Source organism: Xenopus laevis, chromosome 2L (genome assembly GCF_017654675.1).
Source record: "Xenopus laevis strain J_2021 chromosome 2L, Xenopus_laevis_v10.1, whole genome shotgun sequence".
NCBI classification, from domain to species: Eukaryota; Metazoa; Chordata; class Amphibia; order Anura; family Pipidae; genus Xenopus; species Xenopus laevis.
The window spans coordinates 175623634-175634058 of record NC_054373.1 but is presented as its reverse complement, the minus strand read 5'-3'; the positions used below and the strand labels follow the sequence as shown (position 1 = coordinate 175634058).

The window sequence follows — 10425 nt, the reverse complement described above, 5'->3', positions numbered from 1 at the left end:
GCATACATAATTCACTTGCTAAGATATTATCTTTATAGATCAGAAGGACAGCAGGACGAGGGGTCCTCACGCTGACAGTTCCTATTCCTACGAAACCAGCCAATCTTGTCATTTATGGCCAGCTTTACATAAATATCATTATAGACAAAAATATCTAGTGGATCACTGGACCTAAATACCCCAACCAATTAACAACCTATACCCCAATAAGTGACCAGAACGCTCAAGTAATTTGCACCCAAATGTATATGCAAAGAGTGCTGCTAAGTTGAATAAACCTAGAATTACTGCCCATCCCATTTAAGACATTGTCTTAAAATATTGGTCACTAAATGAATGAAAAAAATTGATTTTTGTTGGATGGCAATATGAGTATCTAAGGCACATCACTAGACAAATTCACAAAAAGTGCATTTAACTGAGGTGGAATGTAACTAGTGACCAACACTATAGGGCACATTTACTTAAGCTCATTGAATTTGAATAAAATTGGCATTTTCTAGTTTTGGGTATTTAGCAAAAAGTTCAGTACACTAAAATGTTTTTTTCCTTTTTTTTGTCTGCAGTTCCAAATTCTAATAACGTTTTCAAAATGGTAATTGATAAGGATAGTTTACAAATGTTTCCTGATTTATCTTGAACCTTTTTAAAAATTGACCTTGTCCCGGTAAATGTGTCTGTCCTGCTAACATTTTTATTTACAATTTCCCATCCCTTTCATCCATCTGATGGGTTTTTGGAATAATAAGTCACAAGTTGCATGTGGCAGGATGATATTGAATCATCCTTTCCGAGTCCTACCCGAAGGCATGGGCTCCGATGCCCAGGTGTCCCCAAAGGAACAGCGTGAGCGGATGGGTCCACCTTCGCAGAAGCTTGAGTGAGCCACACCATCCCGCCCTCCCGAAGGGGTTAGGGCCGTTTGGACTCCCCTTCCCCCTGCGGCTAGGGAGCCTCCCATCTACCCTGGATTCTGCCGAAGCTTCCTCCAGGGCGTAAGTCTTGGCCTGGAGTCAAGCCCAAAGGGACTATGACACACATCCAGTGGTGCACAAACCAAACATCGGCCGGAAAAACAAAAACCTTCCCGCCCCCCTAATGGCTGGGCATAGGAAGTGAAGCACGATTGGGCAAAAGGTGCATGTGCATAGCCCCTAACTAAAAATAAATCAGGCACCTCCCTCACAGGAGCACAGCAACCCCGCTTTCATCAAGCTTCCGCTTGCCAGTCTAGTCCAGAGGACCAAGTGTTTCTCCATTCTTCATATAAGATCATAAAAACAGATACTTCTCCTTGATCTTGCCAGCCAGAGGACCAAGTGTTTTTTCCTTCGCATAGAATCATAAGAAGGGGTACCTAGCCAAACGGCCCAGTGCTACACTTGATCTTAGCCAAAAGGCAGAGAAGCGATGTGGCAGGATAGTGAACCCACAGAATATGAAATGAAATGTACATGGTGCAGTATTAAGGAGGCTAACTAGTCCCCAAAAGTACAACCTTCATTATAATGTGGAGAATGTGAGTTACACACAGCACCATCGGTTGACCATAAGTTTGCAAAGATGGTCAAAAAGTTGGGACAATGTTCTTTTATTGGGGCATCATGTATTGGTCAGCAGGGGTCTCCACCCAGGGTACAAGGTGACAGATGGGCTACTACGTGGGCTCTATCCCATATTGTGTTGCTTAAAATAATGCAATATGGGGGTGGTGCCCACATAGTAGTCCACCGGTCACCTTGATACCCTGGGTGCACAGCCCTGCAACCAATACCATGATGCCCCAGAAATTCAGCTCTATTAGTGCAGATAGCAATTTGCGCTCATCAAGATGACTTGGGAGGCATGGAGCCTATAAGATCACAGACCCAGAGTGCCATGTTTTTTTACCCAGAATGCAGCATATGATCCCATAATTATAGCATTATTGTGCCTATCTTGCTAGTAGCTTTTGCCACAACTGGGTGCAAGTATCATCTAGTGGGGTGTTGCAACACTGCTGGAGCTCACATTTAAAATGATGTTTGTAATTGATTCACTTGGGGTCAAGTCTGGTGCACCTATTTATGTGACCTGCTGTGGGAACTCTGGACATACCGCCAAATCCAAGGTGGTGATACCTCCTAGATTCCCCCCACTCACCAATGTGTCCATTTTGGAGCAACAGCACTCACAGATACTATCATAAATGACCACTATAGTTTCAAAAATAAGATATCGAAGGAAGATAAACAAAATGTTAAGCACAAAAAAAAGATTCTTGTTAACTAGTCCCAGTGGTACCAAACAACTGAGCAGAAGAAAAGCCTTTTTTCCACTACATTAGATTCCTTGTTTAATGCATTATCCATTTGCGTATATTTTGCTTTGAGGCACCGAGACCCGACTCTTTTCAGAATCTACTTGTGCTTTTGTACAAAAAGAACGTGTCGTGGATAAATAGGAAAACTGTAAGCCAAGCATTAAAAAATGCCATGTGTAGCGTGCAAAATCACTGGACTAATCAGGAAACATATATTTAGGGAAATTAATTAGGGTGCTTGGGGAAATAAACGCCACATATTGAAATGCACAGCAAAATAATGAAAGAAAAAGACTATTCTATCACAAAGATAACACATTGGAACCAGATTCTTTTTGTTTTAGGTTGGCGATACAAAGCCCAGATACACTGTATGTTCTGGGAGCAGATTTAATTATCTCTGGCCTCTAATTCTAGTTAAAACAGCTGCAGCCTATTTTCCTTGATAAAAACTCATGCATAAAATCTCTGAGCTGAATGGCAGCAATGAACTTCAGATGACAAGTTTTTTTCTGATTGTTTTTTTAACTCTTAACTTTATATTGGGTCCATGCAAAATGTTGCACTGCTAGAAGGTTCCTTGGCTCCAATGCTATATTTAGCGTAAATAAATTAAATAATACTCCTTGCTTATGCTTTTTACAGTAACATAGTAACATAGTAAGTAAGGTTGAAAAAAGACACATGTCCATCGAGTTCAACCTTTTTTTTTTCTTCTTTTTATTAACTACCTATCTGCCAGTTGATCCAGAGGAAGGCAAAAACCCCATCTGAAGCCTCTCCAATTTGCCTCAGAGGGGGAAAAATTCCTTCCTGACTCCAAGATCGGACCAGTCCCTGAATCAACTTGTACTATGAGCTATCTCCCATAACCCTGTATTCCCTCACTTGCTAAACACCATCCAACCCCTTCTTAAAGCTATCTAATGTATCAGCCTGTACCACTGATTCAGGGAGAGAATTCCACATCTTCACTGTAAAAAACCCCTTCCGAATATTTAGTGGAACCTCTTTTCTTCTAATCAGAATGGGTGACCTTGTGTCAGCTGGAAGGACCTACTGGTAAATAAATCATTAGAGAGATTATTATATGATCCCCTTATATATTGATACATAGTTATCATATCACCCCTTAAGCGCCTCTTCTCCAGCGTGAACATCCCCAATTTGGCCAGTTGTCAGGTCCCAACAGGTCAGGCTCAGGTTGAGCCGACGTCTCCTCTGGCCAATGTCCCCACGGCGGCGCCTGTTACTAGTGCGGGCGCACGTCCTAATGCGCGCGCGCGTTTTAGCGCGGGGGCGCGTTCACATGCGCGCGCACGTCCAGACACAGGTGCGCGTTTTGACGCAAGCGCGCATTCACGTGCGCGAGCGCGTCCAGACGCAGGCGCGCGTTCTGACGCAGGCGCACATTCTGACGCAAACATGCGTCCTGGGGTTAAAAGGTCACTCAGGCCTAGGCTCAATGCGAGGTGATCGTCTCTACTGACACTAAGCGTATTTACTACTGATGATTATTCTGATTACGACTACGGCTTGTTCCTGACTATTCTTCTGATTATCCCTGGATTCCTGTGTTTGTTATTCCTGATCTCGACCTTGGCTTCCCTGACTACTCTGCTGGATTTCCCTCAATTGGCACCTGTTTCCTGATCGTTTTCTGTGTATGACCCGGCCTGTTCCTGACTTCATTTCTTCAACTGCAGATAAGTGCTGAGTCCTTATTACGAACTGTTATTTCTGCGGGCTCACCTAGCACTCCTGCTATTCCTTATCTGGGACTGTCCTGTACCAACCTTCAGGGCGCAACTCAGTGGGAAGCGTGGGGGAGGCTCATACCTTCAGACTCGCCTTGATACCTGACACCAGTCTTTCCTCATAGCTAAGATTTTCAATACCTTTTACCAGCTTAGTTGCCCTTCTCTGTACCCTCTCTAATACAATAATGTCCTGTTTGAGTGATGGAGACCAAAACTGTACGGCATATTCTAGATGGGGCCTTACCAGTGCTCTATACAATATTTATAGCAAGTTTCCTGGAGACTTTTAATTATAGTTAGGACTACATGGACGTTTTCGGCGCAATCCAACGTAATTCAAAAAATGCCGGCTTCAAATTGCTTTCTACAAAAATTAGGTAAGTGAATGCATTGTTAGATGGTGTCGCAGCATTGATCCGACACGACGCGACTGTCGGATGCAGACGATGCACGCTGCGTCTGCATCCGACAGTCGTGTCGCTTTGGATCAACAATGTGACTTCATCCAAAATTTCCATTACTTACCTTATTTCCGTTGCATACAATTTGATGCTGGCATCTTGTTGCAGCGCGTCGGATCGCGCCCAAAACGTCCATGTAGTCCTACCCTAAGGTGGGTCCACAAATGGGCGCAATGGAATACATTTAGTTAGGCAAATCAATAGGCAAATTAAAACAGTGGTTCTTTAAAATGGACCTGAAAAGAAAAGTAGTAGGGTCCCCACTGTTCTGCTGCTTTCTTTCTCCTTCAGCTTTTAAGACTTTTTAGCATGGTGTCTGATTGTTGGGTTCGCATTCTACCCTGTAGCTCTGTGATCCCCAACCAGAAGCTATTGAGCGACCCGTTGGTCACCAAACCCTTGGATGTTGCTCCCAGTGGCCTCAAAGCAGGAGATTATTTTTGAATTCCAGGCTTGGAGGCAAGTTTTGGTTGTATAAAAACCAGATGTACTGCCAAACAGAGTCTCCTGTAGGCTGCCAGTCCACATAGGGGTTATCAAATAGCCAGTCACAGCTCTTATTTGGCACCCCAGGGATATTTTTCATGCTTGTGTAGCTCCCTAACTCTTTTTACATCTGAATTTCTCTCCAGATAAAAAAAAAAAGGCTGGGGACCCCTACTGTAGCTAATACTAGTCACCCAAAGCAGATCTGTTCCTTGACCTCAATCTGAACTGTGGAAAATGGAGCCATGCATATGAAGGACAAAATGACCCAATAAAAGCAAAGATTTGATCAGAACCAAACTGCTGTATCAACGGGACACTTGTAGCCCGGCTGATGGGTCAGTGCAAACACTGGCAAAACATATTGTTGGAATCTATTTCCAGATATGGGATCCATTATCCGGAAACCCATAACCCAAAAAGCCATTCTCCCATTGACCCTATTTTAATCAAATAATTCTAATTTTTTTTAAATGGTTTTCATTTTCATTGTAATAATAAAACAGTAACTTGTACTTGATCCCAACTAAGATATAATTAATCCTTATTGGAAGCAAAACAATCCTATTGGGTTTAATTCCTGTTTAAATAATTTTTTAGTAGATTTAAGATATGGCTATCCAAATTACGGAAAGATCCCTTGTCCAGTGTCGGACTAGGGGGGTCCAGGCCCATTGGGGTTGCTGAAACAATAACCCGCCCACACCTGCCCCAGGTGCTGACCCCGCCTCTACCAATTCCACTAGCCTCACAAGCCACCCGACTGTTCAAGATATGCTCACGTGTGTATATGTGCACACACAGGAAGGGGAGGGGGATGCGGATGGCAATGAGGAAGGGGACACAGACAGCGATGGGGAGGTAGACTCGGACAGGGAAGAGGACAGGTAGGGGGATGTGGACTGGGAAGGAGGGGGTGACAACCAGAGCCAGTCTAGAGGTGACCGGCTTGTAAATCCAGCCCTGTTCAGCAGAGCAGTTATCCTAAACACAAGGCCATACTAACACTTAAGTGGCTCAAGAACTATAAAGGTGAAAGTCCTACAATGACCCAGTCCTGATTTCGATCCAATTGAAAAAATTACCTCAAAAGCCTCAAAGCTGTTATCGCTGCAAAAGGTGGTTCTGCAAAATATTAAAGGTGCTTTAACTACAGTAAGGGCAAGGGCATTCATTTTTTGCAGGCTGATCTATATATATATAATTATGGATCAAGGCATAATAAAAGTGCTAAAAGTGATAATTAGAACCTCTGAATATCCATGTGTCATGCAAAGAAATTAGGACATATCACGCTTCGTCTTGCGAATGGAACACACATAATTGTAGCTATCAATGGCATTAATCTTTTGTAAATGATGCCATGATCAATTAAAGGAAAAAGAGAGAGACAGAGACTTTTTGCCTACGCATTTATCACCTGAATGATACTAACATAACTGGTAGAACCAAGCAATGTGCCATTAACACTTCTTTGTATCTATGCAACTGATTGTTCTCCTGTTATTTATTATGCATTCAATGGTTCAGATCTATTTGCTGGATCCTCCACTGACCTACTTTACGTATATTATCCACTCCACACACTCTTTATATGTATTTAGTTATAGTTTGGGGTCTTTGTTTCTGAAACCAAATATATTATAACTGTATTTCTGCAAATCATTAGTGTTATTTCAGAAGAACTTTATCCTGTAAATGTTCACTAATAGTGTCGATGTTTGTGCCGCACCACCGTAAATTAATGCAAACACCACAACTCACGTCTTCAATAAACCTTTTGGGCACCATTGATGGCTGATTCTTGAGTTGTGGTCAGGTTGGCCAGTCATCTGTCTGCATCTTATATCAAATGACTATTTATTATTTTAATAAGTGGTCCTTTAATATAAGATGCAGACAGATGACTGGCCAACTCCACCACAACTGAAGAATAGTGATGGGCGAATTTCTCCAGTTTCGCTTCTCCAAAAGATTTGCGAAGTTCGTGAAACGGTGAAAGAATTTTGACGCCACCGTCAATTCCGCTGCCGGCGACAAAAATATTTTGATGCCGGCAATTTTCGTGACAATTTTGCGAATTTATAAGCCGGCGGCAAAACAAATGCCCTAACGTTTTACTGACCCCCTCGGTGCAGATTCAGGCATTAGAGTTCACGGAAGCCATCTTCTTCTCTTCGAAAATCTTCTGAATAAGACCGGTGTGGAGCTGCATGCGCAGTTGGAGCAATTTTCTGTTTCGCGACAACTGCGCATGCACCGAAATTCACGAAACTTGCCAAAGTGCTGGTCTCATTCCAAATATCACCGAAGCGGCTGAAAATGGCGCCCGAGAACTCCGCTGGACAGAATCTGCACCGAGGGGTAAGTAAAAACTTTTGGGCAGATTAAAGCTGCCGATATCGGTCCTTTAGACCAATTCGGCAGCTTATCTGCCCATGTGTGGGGGATCCCGACGGGTCCTCTCGATTGTTATCAGGCCAAAAATCGGGCAGATATCGATTGGTCAAGTTTGATTTTTTCAATGATCCAGGTGTAACGGCTTACCCTGGTGGTCTAGTGGGGGGACGGCAGGGTCGCCTGCCGAGTCCACTTCCTCCTGCGCCGGTTTGTTAAGGGCACGTGCAGCGCGCCTCCCCTGCTTTATCCCACTGGTTCTCATTGCCCATTATAGGTTTGTTCCTGGTGCCGTTAGCTTTTGGCTATTCTGATTCTGAGCTTGAGTCTGACTACCTGTTGTGACCCCTGCCTGTTCCTGATGATTCTAACCTCTGTATCCTGATCCATTGCCTGAATTCGACTATCCCTTCTGCTAAATCCTTCTGATTGATCTCCCGGTTTTGACCCTTGCCTGCCTGACCTCGCCTTGAACGCTGCCTGCCCAGACCCGGGCTGATTTGTTTACGCTTTCATTCTGCCTGCCTCTGCCTGTTCCGACTACGATTCCGTCTAACACCTTGTACCACGACCTTCTGCCCAAAGACTTTGCTAACAGTCGTGCCCCTCTGCTTATCCAGAACCTCTAGCCTTGCACCTCTCGTTTAAGTCCTGGTGGCATCCAAGTAGCTGAGGGTTCTTCCCGAAGCCAAAGGCGGTCACACTAAAGGTGAAGCACGAGCCGAGACCAGGGTGCTTGGCATTTGTTCTGGTGTTGGGTGCCGACCGTGACACCAGGACCAGCATCCCGTCGGTGCCCATTCATAGCATTGTAATCCCTGGGGCCTAACTTTCGGATTCACCCATATCGCCCAGCCGTTAGTGGGCATATCGGGTTAAGATCCGCTCATTTGGCAACCTTGTCAAACAAGCGGATCTTATAGTGTATGGCCACCTTTAGGGACATTTGCCTGGGGTAACACTTAGGCTGGGGGGGAGGAGAAAAGGGGTCTATGTAGGGTAGGGGGGTAGGGGATTTTTAACTTTGGGGTTGAATTCTCCTTTAAACCTTCTACACAATGGAATGCTCCAGTTGCAACTGCAGAAGAAGTATAAGAAGCCCATACAGGAGTCAATAATGAGGTAGATAACCTATGGATAGTAAAAACTTCACGGCGTACAACTTCACAAATATACAACATAATAAAAACAACCATAAATATAGATACGGCAAAAACTCCCCGATTTAAATGGACATCTTTTACACATGTGTACTTTTTTTTTAAGAAACCTGACTGTATGCAGTGAAATTCTCCCTTCATTTACTGCAGTGGATAGGAATTGTCAGATGGTCCTTAACTGCCCTGCAGGGAAACAATCATACTTGAACAGCAGAGGGAGCAGCTCAAGCAGCTTTGTTTGTTTCCCTGTAGAGCAGTAAGCGGCTGTGTAGAGATTTGTATTGGATTTTATTTTTGCCTTTACATCCCCTTTACTGTTTCCAACTCCAGCTGCAGGGACAAAGATCATGGAGCCAGATTTAAACAGATAAATTGGGATTCTTTTTGGAGGATTATTTTGCTGCAGTCACTGGTTCTTGGAGAAAGTTTGTATTAAACAATACAAAAACTATAAAATCCACATTAGATTACATGACAACACAGGACCCAGTGCAGTCTGTATATTCTGATTATTAATCAGTCTTGCTGTATTGGCTTCTGGCAGATATTATTTGCCTTGTGCTGTTTTGATCATTTATGACGATCCCTAAGCAGCCCAGATCACACTGAGCATGTGCACAGTCTTGGTCTTGCAAAGATGTTTAACAAAGTTACAAGATGGTGACTCCTGTGGCCAACTTTGAAAGCATAAATTATTTGTTTGATTAGGCTTGTGGTGCAGTAAGTTCATGTTTATGTTTAGTATACAAAATACAGCATTTCTAGCCTTATTCTATTTTAGACTTTACTTCCCCTTTAAGGTAAATCAGATATAACCTGTAAAACTAGACAGTTAAATTTATACTTCACTATGTTAACTTTGGTTTAAATGTTACTTTATTTCTATTTTATTTTCCTTTTTCATGACTTAACTAGGGATGCACAGAATCCAGGATTCGGTTCGGGATTCGGCCAGGATTCGGCCTTTTTAAGCAGGATTCGGATTCGGCCGAATCCTTCTGCCAGGCAGAACCGAATCCGAATGCAAATTGGGGACAGAGAGAGAAATTGCGTGACTTTTTGTCACAAAATGAGAAAGTAAATTTTTTTTGCCCCTTTCCACTCCTAATTTGCATATGCAAATTAGGGTTCGAATTCAGTTCGGTATTCGGCCGAATCTTTCACAGAAGGATTCGGGGGTTCGGCCGAATCCGAAATAGTAGATTCAGTGCATCCCTAGACTTAACCCATGTCACATTAACGATTACTATAAACCTGCAATTGGATGTATGTGACATCCAGGATACGTTGCACATGTTTGGAAAAGCCCGAAAAAAATCATACGATTTGGGTTTTTGATTTTTTCGAGTTTTTTACCGATCTGATTAAATTGAGTTAATTTATTAATAAAGGCAACATCAGGCATGGGAGTTTGGTCAAGGTTATATTTAATTGGGACAATGAGATAAATTTGGATTTTAATAAATAACCCCCTTTTATGTGTTTTACAAATATGAAAAAAGGGGATTCTTATCTGTTTGATAGAACGATTTTTCGTTCGATCGTTCGATCGTTCGAATAACGCTAAATCCTTCGACTTCGATATTCGAAGTCGAAGGATTTAACTTCGACAGTTGAATATCAAGGGTTAATTAACCCTCGATATTCGAAATTGTATAGCCTTACAGAGCATTTGTTTTCAGATGGGGTCAGTGACCTCCATATGAAAGCTGGAAAGAATCAGCAGATGTAAATAATTGAAAAATGATTTTAAAAAAATGAAAACCAATAGAAAAGTTGCTTAGAGTTAGCCATTCTATAACATAATTCAAGTTAACTTAAAGTTGGACCACCCCTTTAAAGTTCTGTGGTCTAAAAGT

At 42.7% G+C, this 10425-nt stretch overlaps 1 pseudogene; it reads right to left on the bottom strand.

The window, feature by feature from the left end:
* Nucleotides 1-1245: 1245 nt before the first annotated feature.
* On the bottom strand, nucleotides 1246-1412 carry LOC121400139 (annotated as a pseudogene).
* Between the last annotated feature and the right edge of the window lie 9013 nt (nucleotides 1413-10425).